The sequence below is a fragment of the Argopecten irradians genome, chromosome 1 (genome assembly GCF_041381155.1).
Source record: "Argopecten irradians isolate NY chromosome 1, Ai_NY, whole genome shotgun sequence".
NCBI classification, from domain to species: domain Eukaryota; kingdom Metazoa; phylum Mollusca; class Bivalvia; order Pectinida; family Pectinidae; genus Argopecten; species Argopecten irradians.
Genome location: NC_091134.1, coordinates 58,532,615 through 58,544,010, shown reverse-complemented (window position 1 = coordinate 58,544,010; position 11,396 = coordinate 58,532,615). Strand labels below are relative to the sequence as shown.

General features: G+C 34.7%; 2 long non-coding RNA genes across 4 annotated transcripts; both read right to left on the bottom strand.

Annotated features, from left to right (window-relative positions):
- Positions 1–900: 900 nt before the first annotated feature.
- Positions 901–2,824, bottom strand: LOC138335368 (uncharacterized). The gene is made up of 3 exons (XR_011210271.1): positions 2,550–2,824; positions 2,185–2,255; positions 901–933 (listed from the first exon to the last, which is right to left on the bottom strand). It is a non-coding gene; the product is annotated as an uncharacterized lncRNA (long non-coding RNA).
- A 3,900-nt stretch (positions 2,825–6,724) lies between these two features.
- Positions 6,725–10,275, bottom strand: LOC138335359 (uncharacterized). Of its 3 annotated transcripts, XR_011210269.1 has the most exons (9): positions 10,094–10,273; positions 9,742–9,818; positions 9,399–9,546; positions 9,011–9,096; positions 8,417–8,743; positions 7,968–8,037; positions 7,500–7,708; positions 7,369–7,419; positions 6,725–7,069 (listed from the first exon to the last, which is right to left on the bottom strand). It is a non-coding gene; the product is annotated as an uncharacterized lncRNA (long non-coding RNA). The 3 variants fall into 3 exon arrangements; XR_011210267.1 differs by having other exon boundaries at positions 8,417–9,096; positions 10,094–10,275; XR_011210270.1 differs by lacking the exon at positions 9,742–9,818 and having other exon boundaries at positions 8,417–9,096; positions 10,094–10,275.
- Between the last annotated feature and the right edge of the window lie 1,121 nt (positions 10,276–11,396).

Below are 11,396 nucleotides of genomic sequence, written 5' to 3'. Positions count from 1 at the left end.
TATGTATTGTAGTGCCCAGCGTTTCCATAAATGATAAAAACAGATATAACTTACATGGGTTACCTTAACTCGTTATAACAACATCTATAGTAAAATGTGTATTGCGTTACTCGTTTTTAAGATAAAAACACACTGATTTTGATTGTCTTCGTAGAATGATAAACTAACTAGATAGATAAAAAAGGGCAAATTATGATTAAAATGTCTTTTAACGCATGGACATTCAATTAGTTGTTCTCATGAGCTATCTTAGAATGTGCTGAGAAAATATAGCTTAAGCAATTCGATAAAAATAAATAAACAATTCAATCTAGTAAAAAGCAATTTCGTTTTGAGTGGAAGCGACGAAGAAATCAAAACCTCTGATACAGTATCATGTCCACGATCATCAATGTCTGTATTGTTCCCAGGTTGGGTAGTGACCCCCTCTTAATCCATCCATGATTTCTGTAAATAAATAAATTATTGTAATTGTTGACTTATAATCCTAAATCTAAAATAAAGCAAGTCTTTCAACTTTATTCTCATTAAATCTGAACTCAAATTACACTATACATAATAGCCAGAATTACATAACGTAATTATCATTAACTTTGATTAACCTTTTTGAAACCGTTAATATATAATGACAAATTCGAGCACTCGCACCAATAACTACTACTTGAAATGCAATTAGCGCTTTCAAGAATTAGCGCAAAAAGAATCCCATCTGCAACAAGGATTGACACAAGATTTTCTACTACAATATATATATCTAAAGTTTCAGTATTACCATTGTCCTGTGTTTTCTGTTGATTGTGTCTGACACACGTTGTTGTGTTGTTGAGCCGTGATCTTCCTTGTTCAAATTAATACTTGCTGTCGTTAATTTGTCACAGGAAGAATTGTTTGGCAATGTTAGGTTTTCGAATTGTGTTTGGCTGGAGTAGATCCCTTCAAAACAAAAAACATACGGACTACTGAGTGTAACACCTGACAATTAACGCTAAGACTTGATTAGGAACACACAAATAAAGTTGTTGTTATAATCTTTATTCCTATAGTTTAAATTTGTAATCCATGTTAACCAGACTGAAGAATGTAAAATAAGTAAGGAAGATGAAACGTAATGGGGGGGGGGGGGGGGGGGGGGGGTGGGCAAAGGTCCTCAATATTTTGTAACCCCCCCCCCCCCGTCGCACCTTCAGGAGGAGATTAATTAACTCCCAACCATTTATGCTTTATGTACATGTTTCATTTATCATTAAATTTAATCCTTGTACACATTTATAGACAGTGGGGTCGCTACAAGGAAATTAACGAATACGCAAATTGGCCAAATTAGCGTGGTGAGTGTCAAAGGCGCGAGATTTTGGTGTTTTAGGGGTCTGGGGGTGACCCCTGTGAAAAAATATTGTATTTTAGAATGGCTGAGACGAGTTTTACAATGTATTTTGATGATTTTGCGAGTGCCCGAAAGCGCGAGATTTTGGTGTTTGGGGGGTCTGGGGGTCACCCCGGAAAAAAAAATCACGGTTTAGAATGACTTAGATGAGTTTTACCATGCATTTTGACGAATTTGCGAGCGCCCAAAGGCGCGAGAATTTGGTGTTAGGGGGTCCGGGGGTGTCCCCCGGTAAAAAAAAATTACGATTTAGAATGGCTGAGATGAGTTTTATGATGTATTTTAATGATTATAAAGCGTTCTTAACATGGTAATTTTTCGATTTAAAGCTACTTGCATTTAGAAATGATAATTGTGTCGTCATAACATTATGCAACCCTACTCGATCTGAATATACCGGCTTCACACCATCGGCACATTGTTGTGTAACATAAAAAAATGAATTAATTGTCTCGCTAAGACATATAAACAAATTGATCTTTTAAGAGACATTTTTTTAAATAGTACATAGAATCCCTTGATGGACATTTTTAGTCTAGTTCGTGTGTATTGAATTTTTACTATTTAAGGTTTGACATTACGTGCTTGAACGTTTTAGGAAATGCGCCGCGCAGCGGAAAATTTTCTAGAATGAAGTACGAAAAATGTGCAGGAGGACCCTTTTTTCTCTCTCTCAATAAGCATTATGGGGGGCAAAAAGACATGTTTGCCCCCCCCCCCCGCTTCCTACGCCCCTGAGATATTGTTCATAGATATTAAACTTGATAACCATATAAATTCTTTCGAGATCCCCTACGTACCATTATACTGCACTTTTCTATAGGAGTGACAGGGATCTGTGTAAGATGGTACTTCATTTTCCGCCATTCATCTGAAATGAAATTATACGATTTGTTTTGTGCCTTACACATAAAATCTATTGACAGTAAACTTGAAGTTTAAACTTATCAATAATGTATATAAATGTAGGTATACATGCTATTATAGTTTTGCAAGAATGTACATATAATATAACTATGAATAAAAAGTGTGTTCTATGTATCGATCAAACAAGTTAGGAAAACAAGACACATCGGTTATCAATGAATTTTAATACTACGCCAGTAATGTGTATACATAATGTGTGTACCTATTCCATGACAACACATACGCCAGTCTGCTTTACCTTTTCATGCGTATAGAAACTTCCGTGTTTCCAAACAAAATCGTTAACGAAACAATATCGGTGAAAACCAATGCATTCCTTATAAAATTTCTAGGCAAAACGAAAGATATATTCCACAATGTGAACCATGAGATCCAAACACAAAAACACTCTACTCTGCTTTACGAAACGAAAGCGGAAGTTTATACTTATCCACGTTGAGTCATAAGTTTAAAAGTTGAGTTCAAAATTATTTTATTTGTATATACATATGTATATTTGAAAGTAAAGTTAATAATTGTCATCTACAATATTTTAAAATGACACACATAAATTTGTTAACTTATCTCAAAGAGAAAACGAAAGTAGAATTTTTTTCCTAGTTACAAGCTATGGTAATATATAGCGAAAACGAAAGTTGAAACCCAATTTTTAAAACGAAAACGCAAGTAGGAATTTTATGAAAATGTTCTATTTCAGAATACACTCCGAGAGGAAAGGTTCTGTTTGAATCAACTCACCGTCTGAACCTTAGCTTCAGTTTTTGGTTCCATATTAAAGATCAATAGAAGAGGATGAAGATATAGGTTGATAGTGCGAAAACGTAAGTAAATTGTTGCTATGCATGTCGTAAAACGTTTAATCATTAATCTTATTAATCTTGAAAAAAAATATTTAAACCGAACATACAGTATTTCAATATTTCTGTTTCCTGAAATGTAAAGCAGTGTATTAGTTTTTACTTTCTCTCTAAAATAAAAAGGAACAATTTTTATTTCTTCTTCTTCTTTTCTTTTCAAAATATCCCTAAAGCATTTCTTAAATCTTTAGGGGCGTAGGAAGCGGGGGGGAGGCAGGGCAGGGAAGGGGGGGCAGTTGCCCCCCCCCCCCCCGTTCCCCAGGACGGGGGGGCAAACATGTCCCCCCCCCCATTTTCGCCGAGTGAAAGGTTATAAAAACGCACATTTGAAAGAAAAAAGGGTCCTCCTGCACATTTTTGTACTACATTTTAGAAAAATTTCCGCTGCGCGGCGCGTTTCCTATAAACGTTCAAGCACGTAATTGTTCAAACCTGTTCGAATTAGACTAAAAATGTCCATCAAGGGATTATACTATTTCAAAAAATGCTTCTTAAAAGATTAATTTGTTTATATGTCTTAGCAAGACTATCAATTCATTATTATTTTTAGTTACACAACAATGTGCCGATGGTGTGAATCCGGTATATTCAGATCGAGCTGGGTTGCATAATGGTATGACGAAACTCACAATTATCATTTCTAAATACAGGTAACTTTAAATAAAAAAAAAATACCGTGTTAAGAACGCTTTAAAATTATCAAAAAGCATCGTAAAACTCATCTCATATTGTTTTAAATTATTCATTGACTGAACAAATAAGAGATGATTTCATATGTTCAATTGTATCAATCACAAATATTGGTTTTATTTCATGTTTATACTCTCTCTCAGATTTTGAGCTAACACATGTATCATTGGAAAGATATGATATGGAACAATTAAGATTGTTATCAGTGTATACTTTTAAAAAGATATTCAATTTGTATACGTAGCTGATTTACAATCACTGCAAAACTTACTCGTGCATTTCTTTATGAATATATATATATATATATTGAAAATATTTTGATATAGAAATATCCGAGAGAATTGTGCCCCTCTTCTCTCTTTCTCTGATTTATAATAATTATGTTGTGTATTTTCCCCATATTCTCTCTCTCTTTCTAATTTTGTACATATTATTTCATGCTGTTTACCATATGTATTTTTATATATTATCATTATATACTCTTCATTTTGAAGGAAAATAAAGATAATAATAATAATAATAATTTCCAAATGCATGTAAACTTTAAATCGAAAAATTACCGTGTTAAGAACGCTTTAAAATCATCAAAATACATCGTAAAACTCATCTCAGTCATTCTAAATCGTACTTTTTTTCCCTGGGGAGAACTTCATTCCTCGATACTCCAGGGGTTCGATCACTTACGATTTCTACACCCCTTGGCATCTCATAGTGAAACTGGAGGCAACAGAACAGAACAGGTAATTTAGTCCTTTGATGTACATCAAATCGTATAACGGTACACTGTGGTTGACTATATGTGGCTTTGAAGTTGGGCGTCGCTCTCTCTGTAGTCTTCAAAGGAAATCTTTGCTGGTCTGTGATTGGTCAAATATTTTCAGCTGAGCTGCCTTCAATTTCACTATGAGATAGTCCAGGGGTGTAGAGATCGTAAGTGATCGGAACCCCTGGAGTATCGAGGATGGGAGAAACTTATGCAGGACCCCCCAAAACAACAAAATCTTACACATTCGGTGCTCACAAATTCATCAAATATATCATACATTCTAAAATCTTAAGACCCCGGACCCCCCAAACACCAAAATTAGTGTGTTTCCAATTACTTTGGTATGTTCTCCCGTTCGAATGCACCATTATAGATCGATAATTTTGTCGAATTCTACAACGCGACCTGGCTGCCAGTTACTTCCTTGACGAATCCTGAAGTTATCTTCCATGCCCAAGGGAGGTAATTCATAACATCCGCGGTCATGATAGAACTTTTGTTCTTGACGTTTCATTTTAAGCTTCTCCTTCACTTTTGTTTCTTCTTTCGGTTGTAACAGACTTGTAGACGTTGGAGTAAGGTTCGCGTTCTCCTTCCATATAACCATTGGGCTGGAGATCGTATTGACGATGACGTTGGTGTATTTCTCAGATCTAAAAGTGAGAGATTAGGATCTTGCCTACTTTGTACTGCCTTTTTCAGCAGACGTTTCACTGTCTGTACGGACTTCTCGGCCATTATATTTGACTGTGGAAATGTTGGACTCGAGGTTCGGTGTTCAAACCCATACATTTCTGTAAACTGACGAAACTCCGCACACGCATACTGCGGTACATTATCCGATATTGATATGTCCGGTATGCCGTGTCGTGCGAACTGAGACTTACAGTGAGTGATAACTGTTCCACTCTGGGTTTTCTGTTTCGCGATTGATTTCCTGAATTTTACTGTCTCATACTGTTAGAACGAGAGTGTACTACGAATTCGTCCTCCAAATCCGGGGCTTCCTCTTTGAGATTAGCACGACTTAACGCGTCGGCCACAATAACTTTACTGCAATAACATTTGACTTTCAGGTAAATACTTCAGGTGCAAGATGCAGAGGTTTCTTCACAATTTTATTTTATTTTCAGAGGCTAATGGTCTGATTGTATTGTAACGGTATTGCTGAAAATATAATGATGATATTTCTTGGCACCGAAGACAATAGCGAACGTCTCTTTTTCTATTTGCGGGTAACGCTGTTGGGCTTAAGTGAGAGATTTTGACGCATAATCTACGAATCGATTGTCTTGCAGCAACACTGCTCCGAGTCCTGTCAAGCGCATCGACTGAAAGTGTGACTGGCTTATTGACGTTCATATTATTTAAGGACTGGTTCTGACGACATCATCTCTTTTAGCCGTTGATAACAGTTACTATGCTGTTCAGTCCAATGCCAGACGACATTTTTTTCCAGTAGTTATCTGATCGGCGCACTTTTTTGGGAAAGATTTGGCAGACACTTTGCCACGTACTGCACCATTCCCATGAATCGTTGTAGACCTTGCTTGTCGGTCGGTTCCGGCATTTTGGAAATTGCTTCGACCTTATCCGGGTCAGGTTTCAGACCTTCGACACTGAGTGTGTGTCCAATATACTGTATGTCTGTGACGGCAATTTTACACTTTTGCTTATTAAGACGCAGATTGTGCTTTCGAGCTTGCTAAAGGACTTTTTCCCGGAGGAGAAACTTATGCAGGACCCCCAAAACAACAAAATCTCACGCCTTCGGTGCTCACAAATTCATCAAATACATCATACATTCTAAATCTTATATTTTTTTATAAAGGACGCGTAGTCTCGCGTCATGCTGTTCACGCGATTCGCCCCAAATTAGGATAACGTCAACTATAGTCTCGACGCCCTCCTTTTCTTCATAGACCTCTGACATGACGCGTAGGAATACCTCTGGCGCACTGGAAATACCGAAAGGGGGCGTTTTAATTTGTAGCGTCCAAACGGGCTTTTGAACGTGTGCAGACGACTACTCGGCTCATCTAAGTTCAATTTGCCAAAATCCGCACTCAGCGTCTAACTTCGAAAAATATTTTCGCACCAGACACTTTTGAGGTGACGTCATCAATTGTCCGCATAGGGCTGTGCTCTCACTTTATCGCACGGTTTAAATCTTTCGAGTCTAAACAAATATGTAATTTGCCATTCGACTTCGTAATAATCACCATCGAATTGACCTAATCAGTTCTACGAGTCGGTCAATTACGCCTAACTTAACTTGTTGTGTAAGCAGCAGGCATGCGTCGTGGCGGATGTATGACAGGTTTCGCCGACTCATTGACTTCGATGTGATATTTTCTGAACGCTCCTAATCCTTGGAACACATCCTGGAATTGGTTCCGTCTATCCCACCAATTTATTCATGAAGCCTGGCGTTTATGCCAAAACCTGTAATACGAAAATATTCATTATTCAACCAAGAGAAGCGCAGTATTTAAATGTATTTTATTGGTTATATGTAGAAAATATAAACGTTGTCTTTAAGCAGCAGAAAACTACCGTCAAGATTTATTTAGATAAAAGCTTTGATATTATGATAGATAGCCTTGTTTAGACAGTAGCGAAAAAATATTCCAAAATCCTTCGTTGTATTGTGGAAAGACATGTTACGTCATCGTCGGTCAGTATACAGCTATTTTCCTGTAGATATTTGTGAACAGTTAGGCATATGACTTAAAATGACTTACCTGGATGAGTGAAGAAATGTAACATGTGCTCGAATGAACATTTGGAAGGCCCTGGGAGATAATTAAGGAGAAGACATATGACGTTTATGTATATCCTAATTAAATAACTTGTTTAACTCTGTAAAGGATACTCGTATCAGATTTCCATCACTTCTGTCTGCATTGTCTACTTTCTTTTCCTCGCTTTTGTCTGCAATGTCTTCTTTGTTTATCTTGTTGTTCTCTGCATCATCTTCTTTCTTCTTTTTGCTTTGTTCTGTATTGCATTCACTTTTTTCTTCGCTGCCGTCATTGTTTTCTTTCGTTCCATCGCTTTTACGGTCATCCGATTTGATTGACTCTGAAAGAAGGTAACCATATCGACAATGTTGATTTTATTTCTCACATGAATTATTCTAAAGGTACTTTAAATGTTGGGTTTCTTTGAATTTCAAATAGCCCTTTCGCCATTATAAGACACATCCGTGTAAAACCGTTTCACCAGTAACGTGATAAATCAACTGAAACCGATCTTTTGCCTTAAAAACTTAAGTGATATCAATGTGATCATTCAAATATTTTAAGGAGATTTTAACGCATTGCTTTATAATATGCCATACCTCTGTCATGGAATGCACTCTCCTCGGTTGTTAATTTCGTTTTCTGTATGTTTTCGGCATTCGTATTTTCCTACATTGTATGTAAACATACGTAGCATGTATCAATAAATGATATTTCAACATTTACATATGAACTAATTCTCATTGGAATCTCATCAGTAAAACATCATTGGAAAATCATAATTGGATTATATGAATATAATATAATAATATTTACATAAATGGTTAAAAGTAATGATAATTGAATGTATACATGATAATGCCACCATTTGAATGTGAAGGTCGTATTTCTGATATCTGCCATTAACGTTTTATGATACCATGAGTTGTTTATCTTTATATACTTTTTAAACAATTAAGTAGATATTTGTTATATTTATATTGACGGTTTTATTAAACAAGGTTTCCAGAGTTATCTCCCATATACTGTACTAAACTAAATACATTACCACGCTTTGTTGGACACAATCTTTGTCCGGTAACTGGCATTCCTCTGAATACAATAAATCAATTCAAAACAATAAAACATAACAGTATGTGTATTAGAATGTAAACTTACAGGTATATAAAACTGTTCAATGTCTGGCATATAAGTACTTAAATACTGATAAATACCATTCCTATGTCTAGGCGTTGATCAATTACCTATTTGTGTCTTCTTGACATAAAAATCCTGTATTCATTCTTTCAACTTCGTCTTTGCTTTACTGAAGTATCTGATAAAATGTACTAATATTACCTTTTCTGTCTGTATACGTTGTATCTGTGGCGCGTTCCTATGTTGAAAACAGATAACTTACAATTACTTTAACTCTTTATGACAACATCTAGAGTAAATGTGTATTGCATTAATTGTTTTAAAATAAAATACACTGAATTTGATTGTTCGTAGATAAACTAACTAGATAGATTATAAACAAATTAGGATTCAATGTCTTTTAACGTCTGCACATTCAATTAGTTGATCTCATTTGTTATCATGGAATGTGCTGAGAAAATAGCTTAAAACAATTCCATTAAATGAGCGACGGAGAAATCAAAACCTCTGATACAGTATCATGTCCCCGGCCATCAATGTCTGTATTGTTCCCAGGTTGGGTGTGACCCCCTTCTAACCCATCAATGATTTCTGCAAGTGAACAAATATTGTTTTAGTTGATTTATAATCATAAATCTAAAATAAAGCAAGTCTTTCAACTTTATTCTCATTAAACCTGAACTCAAATTATACTTTACATAATAGCAAGAGATATATTTTCCCATTCAATATATTTTTTTGTCTTTGTATTTGCTGTTTTGAAGCCGTTATCACAAGTCAAACACTCGCACTAATTACTTTAAAATGCAATTAACGATTTTAAATTTTTAAATTTCATGTGCGATAAATGCTGAAACAATATGATTTCTACTACAATATAGTTTTAGTATTACCATTGTCCTGTGTTTCTGTGATTGTGTCTGACACACGTGGTTGTTGTTGTCCGGTATCTTCCTTCTTCAAAATACACGTGTCGTTATTTGTCACAGGAAGTTGTTTGGTAATGTTATTTTTCGAATTGTGTTTGGCTGGAGTAGATCCCTTACAAACAGAAACATACAGATTACTATGTGTAAACCAGGGAAATTAACGTTAAGACTTTATCAGGAACACACACATAAACTTTACATTTCTAATTTACTTTTGAATCCATGTTTCAGAAAGCATAAGAATTCGTTACATTTGTAACTAGTTTAGATTTATAACCATATAAACTCTTTCGAGATCCCTACGTACCATAACACTGCACTTTATATATAGGGGTGTTTATAAAGGGATCTATATAGGCAGGTTCTTCATTTTCCCCTATTCATCTGAAATGAAATAATGCGATTTGTTTGGTGTCTTTAACCATAAAACATATTGATAGTAAACTGGATAATGTATATAAATATAGGTATAAATGCTATTGTAGTCTTGTAAGAATGTATATAACTATGAATAAAAAGTATATTATTTATAACGATCAAACATATGAGGAAACAAGACTCACCAGTTATCAATTGATTTTAATACTACGTCAGTAATGTGTATACATAAAAATAGATTTTAGGCTATTCCATGACAACGCATACGTCTGTCTGCTCACCTTTTTATTCGTGTAGAAACTGTCATATTTTCACACGGCATCGTTAACGAAACAATATCGCCTAAAAACACTGCATTCCTAAGAAAAATTCCAAGGCAAAACGAAAGATATATTCAACAATGTGCACCATGAGATCCAAACACTTAAAACACTCGACTCTGCTTTACAAAACGAAAGCGGAAGTTTATACTTATCAACCATGAGTCATACAAACACCTGTGTGAGTTTAGAGTTCGAAATTATTTTTTGTATACAATGTATACATATGTACGTATGAAAGTAAAGTTAATAGTTGTCATCTATAATATTTTTAAAATGACATATCTAAATTCTAAATTGCTCAAAGAGAAAAAGAAAGTAAAACTTTTTTTCTTATTACAAGCAATGGCAATATATAGCGAAAACGAAAGTAGAAACCCAATTTCAAAACGAAAACGCAAGTAGGAATTTTATGATAATGTTCTATTACAGAATACACTCAGAGAGGAAATTTTCTGTTTGAATATCAAGTCACCGTCTCAACCTTAGCTTCGGTTTTTGGTGTCATATTTAAGATCAATGGAGGATGAAGATATAGGTTGAAAGTGCGAAAACGTAAGTAAAGATATTACTATGTCGTACAATGTTCAATAATTAACCGTATTAATCTTGCAAAAATGATTTAAATCGATCACACATTTGTGGCATTACAGTATTTTATTTCCTGAAATATGATACAGCGTATTAGCTTTTACTTTCTGTTTATATTGTAATGACTATCAGAAGGAGCAAAATGATTTTTTTCTTCATTTCAAAAGCACCCTCAATAATTTCTAAAATCTTAATAAACGACAAAAGAAATTAGGGATTTTTTTTATAATGAACGGATCTTTTTTCAACACTGCTTTATAATATTGTTAGACATCACGAACTACCGATATCGCCTGAGAGAGATCCGTTAAGTCAGTTATTTTACAGTTGAATGACGCAATTTCAATCGGCCAGTATAAATAAATTAATTTGATGATAACAAATCTTATCATTACATCAATAAAGGAAAACGAAAGTTATACTTAAAAATGATGCCAGTTATCATATTGGTGATTTATCACAATTATGTCCCCTTCATTTGGATAGTAAATGTAAATTCTAGGAAGTTGAACCAATAGTACAGAAAATGGATGTGACGTAAACAAAATTTAATGATGTCGGTCTTTTTTTCAATGGTGATACTTTGGATTGATTAATGGATTTGAGACCATTTTTATTTTATTTAGAATAATCGGTTATCCCAGGTGTTTCTACATTGTATTTATATGAGGAT